Source organism: Micropterus salmoides, unplaced genomic scaffold (assembly GCF_014851395.1).
Source record: "Micropterus salmoides isolate LMB-PRFRI ecotype aquatic unplaced genomic scaffold, ASM1485139v1 Ms_hic_scaffold_9, whole genome shotgun sequence".
In the NCBI taxonomy this organism is placed as follows: Eukaryota; Metazoa; Chordata; class Actinopteri; order Centrarchiformes; family Centrarchidae; genus Micropterus; species Micropterus salmoides.
In genome coordinates, this window is record NW_024044681.1 from 9355263 (window position 1) to 9367344 (window position 12082).

General features: G+C 40.2%; 1 protein-coding gene across 1 annotated transcript in view; it reads left to right on the forward strand.

Annotated features, from left to right (window-relative positions):
- si:dkeyp-23e4.3 (rho GTPase-activating protein 7) overlaps positions 1-12082 on the forward strand; it is a 113858-nt gene that overhangs the window by 30339 nt on the left and 71437 nt on the right. The window lies entirely within an intron of this gene.

Consider the following 12082-nt stretch of genomic DNA (forward strand, 5'->3'; position numbering starts at 1 on the left):
TTCTATGTAAGCCACAGACAGCATCAACTTCTCAGGGTACATCACTGTCCTATTTCCCAGTGTTGACAACACACTGAACACGCAGCAATTTTATTCCATTGTATGTGCTACAGGCATCATTTGATGTGCGTAACTGATGCAACACAAGTGAGCGTTGCCTTGTGATTGTTCACCAAATTTAATGGCATTAATGAGTATTGCTGCCACCTATCAACAGAAAACCTTGAAAGGGTTGTAGAGATAAGATTTCCTCTTATGTTATGTGTAACTATGCTGAACAGTGGTAACTGGTGGGAAGCCAGTGAGGGATCATGGTCTTCTAACTCCGCTTTTAAAGAATGACAGAGATTTTTGGCGACCTGGTGTGTACAAAGTCATTGGAAAGACTCAAATTAGACCTGAAAGTCTCTGTGTGGTGCATATTTAGGCAAACATACATCCACACAAGCTAGTGAGCAAGACAATCCTGGGGTTTAAGGAATTAAGGAGGCTGAGCTGTTACACAAACACACACAATCAGTGTGTAGTTTTAGTTCTAGTTTGTGCAAATAAAGCAAGATGAACATTTGCAGAGGAGCAAGAGGGTCGAGGCACAATATTTTTACATTTAACTCTTTGAATTAAGGTTCATTTTGACCAAATTAGAGTTGGTTTTGTGGGAACAGCGGAAACACTAACGAAATTGGATTTGGTGGGTATTAATTAGTTATGTCGAGTTTGAATGAAGGGTGTTTTACAATAAATGAACAAGGTAATTGTTTGGAAAGAGAGAAACTTAAATTCAGAAGTAATAGCCCTATGGTTGTATTTTTATGTTTGATAATAAAAAATAGGTGTAATATTTTCTTTCTTGTCATTTTGTGAGTTTATTTAGTTTATTTATTAGTCTAAAGAAGGTAAGAGAGCTTGTATAATGTAACAACTGGACTATCGCCTCTTGAGGCAGAAAGGGTATTACAGCACAGGATAGGCTGGGGCTAGCTGGTTAGCATGCTATCTTCAGTAGATATCTCTCCAACACACTACACAGATGTCTTTGACTTAACATCTGGACTGCTTCTTTTTCAATCTGTTGATAATGTTTTAAACAACATTTTGGCCATATCTTACTTTGTACCTTTTTAAAGGTGCTATTCTTTTAGTCTTGGTAATGTATTTTGAACCTGTGACTGTACAAAACTTAGTGTATTGTTGTTTGCACCATTTGCTCCCATTTCAAACAACCAGCAGAGCCAACTTCATTTGGCTGACTGGATCTTGACTGTTGTTTGTCTGTCACAATGGCAAGCGCTGACTGGTGAAACCATCCAAAGACAGTAAACACACCGTGTGTTTGTAGAGTGGGACACAAAACATGTTATTTTGTAAAGCAGAGTTACAGCCCACGGGGCAGAGTGACTGAGGGGAAGTAAAACGTCTCCAGAGCCCATTTGGTATAAAGTGTTTATTTTCTCTTTAGCTAATATTTGTTCACTTTGTCTTTTCCTCCCTCATACAGCAGTCTCTGGCTATTTCTCTTCATCTAACACATATTCTGGTCATTAAAACTCCTTCTGGTATCTTATCTTTCTCTTTAGTTTGTTCTCATCCCTTAATAGCAACCATTAAACTTCCATTTCATTCTTGCTGACTTCTTTTTTTCTTAAAAAAGACAAAACGCAATTCAGTACATAAGTTCATTCATCCCTGTTTGACTACATTTAAAAAAAACAAAAAAAACATTGTATCAAAGGCCGCCCTCCTCTCTACCCACTGCAGACAAAAAACCTAAACAATAAATCAATAGTGATTGTCCTCTTTCCTCACCCTTATTGATGAGTAGAAAGAGATGTTCCTGATTGAAGCAGCAGTGCTGTTGTGTTGTTTTGGAAACGTCTCTCTGAGCTGTTGGGGCTCCAGTTGATGACTCTCCCAGCCGAACCAGCGCCAATGCCAGACTTGTTGTTGGAGAACTCTGCTATGTAAATGATTTGGTCTGGTTGCTTCACTTCAGTCATTTGGCCGGATGAATAGCTTTGGCTGTTAGATTGGTCGCAAGCAAACGGGAACCTCCTGGTCTAAAAATGAAGCCAATGCAGAAGGGCCTTAAATCTGCATTCTTTCTAATGCCCAGCAGGGGGCGACTCCACTGGCTGCTAAAAGATGTCAGATTGCATTGGACTCGATGACAAAATGACCCTAACTTATCATTTGATTTATTACCTCAGTAAACACTTTCCTAATGAGTTTATGGTCTCGGTCGCTAGTTTTAAGTCTTCTTCAACACAGCATGATGTTCATTTAGACAGTTTTATACTTATTTACATTTGACTCTTATTTATCAAAACTTTTATATATTTTGCTGTACTTTTGTTCAAAGTACTAATGCTAACAATAACAAAGTGTTTTTTATACTGCATTATGTCAGGGTATCTTGGTGAGGTCTCAACATAACAAATGTTAGGGATAATGTTTGTTTATGTGAAGCGTTTCTTCAAATAAAATAGAAAGTCGTTTGGGCTCTAGTCCCAATGATACACCAGAACCAGTTTTGCATTGCTAAACACAACTCAAACTGATGTTTTTATTATTAATCTAAAGGGCTGTGCATGTTTTAAATAAAATGTCTGGACTACTTTTATAAATATAAGATTTAAAGACTTATTTCTACCTTCCAGGAAGCTTCTGATTTAAATTCATTTCACTAATGATATGAAAATGTATTTTCAGAAAGTTGATTTCTTGCTAACTGATTACAACAAGTTGCTTTTAGTTACTTTGTTTCTGTCAAAGTAAACTTGGCAGTGCGGTTGTGAGCAGAGACTGTTTTGCAACACCATTCAAACAAATTCCAAAAATTATTGGCTGCTGGAAATGTTAGTCTGGTAATATATACATTGATATACTGTATAATAGTAATGAATTTTCTTTAATCACATTTAAATACTCATTATCGGAGCTTATGGCAGCAAGAAATGGTTCAATAGAGTGGCTGTCCACGTACTGTTGCAGTGAAGGGAACTCGTAATGCTACAGCATACAGTGATATTTTAGACAACAGTGTGCTTCCAACCTTGTTGCAACCGTTTCTGTTTGTTCCTTTGCTGTTTCAACATGACAGTGTTGAATCTGCTGCTCAAAGCCAGCTCCATAAGATATGGTTTTACTGGTTTGGTGTGGAAGAATTTAACTAGCCTTCACAGAGCCCTGATCTCATCCCCATCTAACACCTCCGGGATGAACTGGAATGCCGACTGCGAGATGGACGTTATTGTGCAACATCAAATGTTGGACCTCACTAGAGGTGCACAAGTTCATTACATGTGCATGTCACATTGTGCAAGATGGGTCTAATAAAGTCGCAACTTGTGTCTGATTGAACGATATTACAGCTCATACTTTTTCCGTGTAATGTCCAGACATAGAAAACAACATCTGTTTGTGTATTATTTCTTAAATAACTATTGTTAAGGAGGATAAAAAGGCAAACATTCTGTCCTTTTCTGTCTGTTATGATGGGTTGGTAATGGCCTCAGGTAACACAGACTGCAGCAGTGGTGCTGACTCAACCAGGGTCAACTCAGTTCTCCGTACTGAATGCAAAAAGCACTTTAAAGCCATTCAGCAAATGGCTTGTCACGGCATGCTGAAAGTAGAACAGAAAGAGTTCCACCTTCTGAGCCGATACTTAAACATTCAGCTCTGTGAATGAATCCTATGGTTTTCAAGTCTTTAAAGCATCAACAAAATGATACATGATGTGATGTGGGCCTCTGTGGTGGACCCCCAGACTCATTTACAATGAGAATTTAAGCCAGCGGGCCCTGGTTTCTGACTTGGAGAGAAAACACTGACTCGACTCCTCTGGACATGATAAATAACATGCATGAACTCCTATAGTGAATGGTGTTTTCCTTTAAGTGAAGCAGATGGGGTTCATTGAGGTGAGTGCAGGTTCATGGAAGCTAGTCGCCACCATGGTTCTCATTATATTGTGATGCAGCGCCTTAAAACCTCATTCGTCGCTGCAGGGATGGACAAGATGAGCAGCCCACAGTCGAGACGAGGCAGGAGGCTGGAAAACAATCTGTTTGTGTCTGGGTTGGAGCTCAGGGGGAGATCACTGTCTGAGGATCAGATTTAGAGTCATGCTGGTTTGTAAAATAAAACATACGTATGAGAATTTTTTTCTAACCATTCAAATTTCTTAGACACTGATCTTTAACCGTTTCACTACTACTGGTTGTAGCAGAAAATCAAAGTTTCCACTGACTTAGTGCTGACTGCTTTCACGCAGCAATATTGACTCTAAATCTTAGTGAACACAAAGTTTACTATCAACAATTCATAGCACACTACAGGAGAGCAGAAATACAATGTAAGTTATCTTTCTCGCCTGTAGGTTCTCTGTCCATCAAGCTGTTCAAACCAGCAGCCTTTTGCTCAGAACCTTGTTTTTCTAGGACGGCAGGTGATATTTGTCTTGCAGTTTCTAACAAGAGTCTACAGCCAGTGGTTTGAGCTACATGCTGACATCAGCACCCTAACATGCTCAAAATGACTGCTGATGATAGCAACTCGTGTGTATCATGGTCAGTGGATTTGAAATGCATGTAGGGCCATGTTCAAGCTAAAATAGAGTTTGGCATTGCTCTTTAAGCATGCTTTAACTGACTTGTCATATCTACTAATTAAACTACTAACTAAAAACTACTGTTTTATCTTTTGAAAATCACGTGACCTATGTCACACAACATAAACATGTAAAGACTGCAGCGACACAAAGGAGGTCTGCACACACCCCTGTGAAGGTTATGGTAAGAGTTAGAGGGTACAAGGGGCTGTCAACGCCTTTAAGACTAACATACTTAGCTGGCTACCATAGCTAAGGCTACTCAAATGTCTCTGAATTTTAATGCTTTACACCACTTCTTTTGAGTTACTTTCACTGCTATTTAATGGACGCATTATTCTGATAGTAAGATGTGTTGCATAGGTGATGTGGAGAGTTATGTCCGCGTCTTTGTCATAATAATTAACCTTCTGATTAATTGCAGGGGGATGGGTGAAATATGATGTATGGTGTCCCCATTAAGAAAGACGCTGTGTGCATTTACGCATGAGGTACAGCAGCATGACGTCATTGATTATTTGAATCTCCCGACACTCCGACAGGATCGCTCATGTAGTATCTCTTTAGGCGTAGTTTCTACCCTGTCTGCAATCTCATCAACAGGAAATAACGTTACTCTTTTACTCATGGCCAAAATGTTTCTTGGTGTTGGTGAATTATTAAAAAACAAAACACCACTTACTTAAATGCGTTGTAACATGCGTTACTGAGATTGTAATGGGTATATTACTGTTTTTATTAATGCACTATATTACTGCGTTAAAGCAAAAACCAATACATTACTGTAAGTGCATTACTAACGCATTACTCCCAACACTGTTTATAAAAAGTAACTGTGTCTTATCATGTGTTTGCGTTGTATGGCCACTAGAGGTCGCTGCCACAATAAATGCAAAATTGAGTCGTAATTTTGTGTGGCTAAAACGACCTTTATTTTTTCTGTGGAGGACAGGCATGAACGTTATCGATAAATGGAGCTATAAAATATTTTTGATCCAACACCTGTACATAGTAACCTAGGTGTGCTGTGAGAAGGTTGTATTGAATGAATGACATGCAAGTTATGACTTAGATATTCTGTTGCTACATCCTGATCCCTAAGCAGCTTGTAGAAAGTTAAAATAAGCTTTCATTTAATTTAGTCCTGGAGTAAGACAGCAACACTCTCACATTTCTGGTGGTCCCAGGCTGGAAAACTTGAAGGGTCTGGCTTCCAATATAAGGCAATCATTTTCTTATTTTCCAGGGGATCCCAATTTGAGAGCAGAATCTGCTGTAACCTGAGTCACAGCGTGCCGCAGGAGTTTGTGTCGCAGTTAGACAAAATTAAGAGCTCTGCAGCTCTGACAGCGCATGCCTCCCAGCCTTCAGAGGGTGTGCTGTTCAGCCGTTCTCTCTGAACCAAAAACTCAACATGGAGATTCACGATAATGGCCTCAGCAATCAGCTCTTATCTTGAGCAATTGCTAAAATAACAGCAAAAACAAGGGCCACTATCTAAAACCACAAGACAACAATCAAGTAAAGATTAATGAGTTAAACAAATGAGCTGTCACATTTTCTAAGGTCTGAATTGTTGTTTTCTCCATAAATGGGAGCTGTTTGTTTTTTCTTTATTAAAACGGCAATTTATGTATAAATTAATTTTTACACTGATGATACTATCTTGTTTGCCATGGGCTCCACTCCAAATAACGCTCTCACTAAATGTTGTTGGCTTTGATGCTCTCCAGATATCAGTCCTAACCTTGATGTAACCTCACACAAATGAAATATACCTTTCACTTGAAGTCCCATCCAAACCTTTGATAGGGCTAGATAATGTATAATCTTTCAAACTGAGGAGCCCATTTATTCATGTGGCGAGAAACAATGAATGTAAATAAAACAGGGTACCTAGCTGTTCTGTGATGTCTGCGCATTGTCTTTGTCTGTCTCTGAAAAACTGTTGTGTTTTAAAGTATTTTTTTATTCATGTCATGTAGGATTGTAATGTTTGCATTTCTTGACATTTTCTCAACACCAGACATGCACGATAGTGTATGTTTTGATTCTGGTTTGATGTAATTCTACAGAGTTGGGTCTTAATTTGTTTACACAAAGAGTAAATAAACTTTTTTACTGGTTAATGCGGCTTCTAGGTTATGGAAGGAGGTGAATCATTTGTTCTCCCTGTCCTAATAAATTCAAGAGTCCACTTTATGCCACCTGTGCAGCATCAGTGCTCTTTGGCAGCAGCCCAAAGCATCTGGAATGCTTTTGGAGCCTTGAGATAATACCATAATAATACCAACTAACAATGAAACACATTGTTTCAGATTTGAGCAAACACTTCACTGCCTGGAGTTGTTTTTGTCTGTGTGATTGTGAGGAAAACAGAAACCGAGAGTTGAAAAGACAAAGGAGTAAAGAGGAGGTATCAGCCAGCTGTGTGTGTGTGTCTTCAATACGATGCCAAAACAAATATATTTCCAGGGTTGGGGTTAAGGGTTAGGAATTGCATATCATATAGACACTGACCTTATTATTTTGTATCAGATATGACAACATATTAGCTAAGAGTGGTGTGCGTGAAAAGCCGGCCATCACTGAGAGGGGGGAGGGACGTGACGGTCGTTTTAAGATGAGCATAAGGGCGCACACTTTCAGACAGGCTTCTCCTGGAAGATATTCAGACAGCACTCATTTCTACTCATCACAAGTGACTGAAATAGTTTCCAAAGCTGCACTCCTGAAATAAGAGACTCAGACATATCTTTGGCATTTCTTGTAATTTATCTGTTGACATCATCTGCAATAATCAAATATCAGCACAATTTATCCATCTAGCTGTAGTTGACGCATCCCTTCTTCTCTGTGTTATATAGTCAAACAAGAGACAGACATTGTACACATCCTACTGGAATAAGTGCAACTTATTTTTCTATGAAAATGCACAATGAACCAATTTTGACATCTTCGGTCCAGTTATGCTGTCTGTACATCCAAGTTACAGTGCAAACAGGACGAGCTACTAAGGCGATGGTCTTGTGTTGTCTGTGTCTCTCCCGCAGTTTACCTGAGATTTTTAGCGATTTCATGCACCTCTGCACGCTACCTGCCATAAACCTGTAAGCCAGTCTGTTGCTGTTTATGGTTCAGATTTTGTCTGCTTCATAACCAAGTGCATGGAAACTCTGTGACGTGCCAACCTCTTTGTACCAGTGCCTCCGAGGCATATTCCTGCACATTTATCATACTTGTCGGATAAAGTGACTCTGATTTAGATCTCCCCCAACTTTCCTCTTTCTTCCTCTGAGCTTTTCACATGGAAACGGCTTATTCCCCTCAGCCCCACCCTGTCGCAACCCGTAAAAAAGAGATGCATTTATCTCTGGGTGGCCAAGCTTTTGCTCCCCTTATTGCTTCTTGTCAGCTGTTTTCTCTTCGTACACGCCAACTCCATCTGACCTGCTTATCCAGCACTATTGAGAACCGCTGTAGCCCGGGAGCAAACTGTTCCTGGCCCGACTGAAATCCATCATGCCACCTGCGCTCCTTATCACGTGGAGAGGAGGATAGAAAAGAAACATGGGTGGTCCTAACACAGGAATGGTGGGTGGAAAGATAAAGAGAGAATAGAAGAGCGAAAGATCATAGAGGAGGCAGAAGGTGGAGAGGAAGAGATAAGAGGAAAGGGGAGGGGGGAGTAAAATGTAGGAGAGGGTTTAGAGGAGATGGAGAGGGAGTCAGGAAGAGCAGGAGGGAGAGATGTAGTCTGAGAAGCAGCTTAGGAGCTGTGACGGGTCGGATAAGGCAGATATGCGACAGTTTGAGAAGACGTGACACGGATAAGATGGACGATAAGCTACGAGCAGAACAGGGTGAATAAACAGCAGCAGTCCAGGTTGAAAGAGAGCTCAGTAACGACAGAAACGGCGTGGGAGTCAGAAGGAGGAAAACAAAGCTGCAAAAACTGCCCCAATCAGCAGGAAGGAAAGAAAGGCGTTTTATTATGTTGGTCCACAGTTCACAATATCTCTATCCAGATTTTTAATAACTCTTTTTTATATTCTGAATTTCTACTAACTTTCTGCTCATATCCTCCTGAGATTCCTTTCAATTTTGTTTTCTCATGCATTTATGTTTCTCATGCTTTTTTATAGCAGAGCCGCAGCACTCAGGAGAAATGCTTTTGTACCTTATGTGCTCTTGATGCTGTCATTAGCTCGGACAGCTTCTCCCCGTCTTCAGTAACACTTTATGAAATGGTGTAAAAGTCTAAGAAATAAAATGGCAGAGGCGAGTGAATGGCAAAGAACAGAGAAGATATGAGTGAGCATGAAGAACTAGGCTATACCGTCACTGAGTAGCACAAGCGTGTCCCGGCGAGCTCAACAATTAGCCCCAAATTTAAACTGAATAAATAACCGATGTGTTTGTTTACACTGCTACATGTTGACATTTGTTTGGCTGCATATGAGAGTTTGATTGTGAGTAAGAAGAGTGGAAAAAAGAGAGAGAGAGGCCGCAGGTGGACAGACTTAATGAGCTTCACTTCACTCTGCAGTCCACACCTGCTCACTCTCTCTCTCTCTCTCTTTGTCTCTGTCTCTCTCTCTCCTGTCAGGTGTCAAAATAAAAAGGTATGTGTGTGGTTATATCTGTTCTTCAAACACACACAGAAAAACAGATACGCACACACACAAGTAATTTACTTTATGTTCCTTCTTCACAGTAACTAATTTACACCGTCACATACCGTCTCAAACACACATATTGTAGCGTTGAAATGATAAAGGTGTGATCGCGTGTGTGGCTGTGTTACCTAGACGCTGTGTGTGTGTGTGTGTGTGTGCGTGTGGGCTGTACGATTCTGTGGTGGTCATCTTTTTTTGCGCGACTCGTCTCATAAATCACACCCAGCAGGAAATCAGATTTCACCAGCTACACGTGCACACAAACCCACATCTCTATACTTGTGAGGACGCTCAATGGCATAATGCATTACCTAACCTTACCCCTAACACCAAGTTTTAGGGACCTATTTTAATCATCCAATGACAAGTGAAATGTGGTAGGTGTCCGCTGCTACTTTGGTTCATGTGTAGAGGTGTGTGTGCGGTTATTTTTCAGCAACCTGGGGTCATTTGCACATGATTTAATGAAGGTAAACACTAGTGCTGACCAATCATATCATATTTTCATGTCATTGCAATATTAACATTCTCGATAAACACATTGCAAAAGACTGCCTGAAACGCCATGAATAAGATAAATAATTTTATTTAGGGATGGGCACCAAAACGCAATATTAAATGGACCGTAGTACTTTTTGTCAGGCTGCAGCTTGAGTAAAATGAGGTAGAAGAAGGGAGTAAATGGAAACCAAACTTCCATGTATGGTTATTTTGATTTGTTTTAGCGGGATACGAGTTGGCCAGGAGAGAATGACATGGAAACTGTTCATAACATGATGCATTTCAGCCCTGCAAGCAGCTGAGTGGGCGATAACAAACTATATGTTATTATTGCCAACATATAAAAAAAAAAATTGGAGGTATTAAAAGAAAACATGTTCTTTTATAGTTTACAATTTAAGTATTACTTGGTAGTCCAAGGTAGACTTTTCCTTTAAAATGGTTTTGCTCTCTGTGTCGCCTCCTACACACACACATCAGATCAGAAAGGCCTCTGAGGAGACATTGAAATGAAGGTTACTGCAAGATTGCTCGAGTTGAGGACAGCTGCACTTGTTACTGTAAAGCAGGGGCCACGCTAGACTCTCAGCACAGCGGGGGTGGAGCAGGAGGATCAGGGGGCCCACCTGCGTCCGTCTGCATCGCGGCCGCAGCCACTCTCTGTCAATGCTTGTGCTCACACCAGAAGTGTCTCTCTGCTCCTCTCTGGAGAGAATAACAAGCATTTTCAAAATACAGTACCCTTTGCAGACCCCCGATCGTATATCAACAATAAACACAGTGGAATTTAACTATGTAACCTACTTAATCAAGGTAGAAGGTCAAAAAGCAAGCACTAATTAATAAATCAACAAAATCTAAACATGTCAGCAAAATCAGGCAGGCAAAACGCTCTTATTCTGAAATGCTCCCTGTGGGATCTGCAGATCGGAACAAAAGCGGGTCACATAGAGCTGTGAAGAAGATAGTAGAAGCACAAAAAGGACATATTAAAAACAAGCCGCCTGTGTGAGTCCGGGGTGATATGCAGTATAAGTCCGTCCCACAGAATTCCCAGGATGCATGACGGTGAAGGGAGTTTTGTTGAAATTAGCTATTAAGTCTCCTATTTGTTTTGAAATATAAAATTTACTTTGTGAATTATGTTTTTTGTCTGCTTAGAATAAAGTGTTTTTTGTTGGTAATTGTCATTCATGTGATGGTTTTCTATTGAAACCAGCAGTGAAGTGCCTGTTGCATTTGATAAGAACGGCTGCACTGATCACTTTTAGAAGAGTGGACCATAACTGTGTGCAATTCTCTTGTGCGGTTATGTTTACTAGTAACTGACAACACATTCGTGACCCACGGGCCCCTACCTAACCGGTGCCCTGGGTCGACCTACCCCATGCACCCGCGCTATCTCCACGTATGCTATAAAATAATGTTGAGTGAAACCTTTGTGGAGTGTGAGTAAAAAGCCAATGCTTTATCAGTACACCTGTTCGACAAGCATATACAGAACATGTTAACCAGAGCAATATTTTAAACTGCTGCTGTGTTCTACACAAGCATTACATTTACATTTGGCAGACGCTTTTATCCAAAGCAACTTACATTTGAGGAACAACATTCAAGCATCAATACAGCATGAGATCTACAACTGACAATCCATATTTGTAAAAGCTAATAACACAAATGGCATCAATGGGCTAAATAACTAGGGAAAGAAGTAAGAGTTAACAAAAAAGTACAATAATACAAGAGGGGATAGAAGAAGAAGAGCACAGGAAGTGCATGTTAGGGGTTAGAGGTGTTATAAGAGAAAGTGTTCTTGGAAGAGATGAGCTTTTAAGAGAGACGCCCCTGCTCTGACAAGGCCCTTTTGCGTCGCTTGTTACAGCCCTGGGTACCCCTTCAGCGTCAGTTTGACTCCGCGGTCAAATTAGCAACGCTTAGCAACAATAAATATGCAACGTCTGTTTAGACTTTAAAAATAAAACACTAGCATTTTAAAACACCGCCACTTTGAAACGGCATGTTATTAAAGTTGTGAAACGTTGCGATTTGGTTAGGTTTAGGCAACAAAACTACTGGTTAAAGTTAGGAAAAGATCATGCTTTAAAGTTAAAATAACTACGGAGGTCAGTTAACAAGTTAACTTACAAATCACGTCCGTAACTTACGCAATTTACGTAACTCATTTAACTTAAATAAAAATATTTAATGTTGATATTTTGTTTCACACGGGACACAAACACCGCTCTCCTGGTTCAAAGTCCTGGTTCTGGCCCTCCATCTATCCCAACCA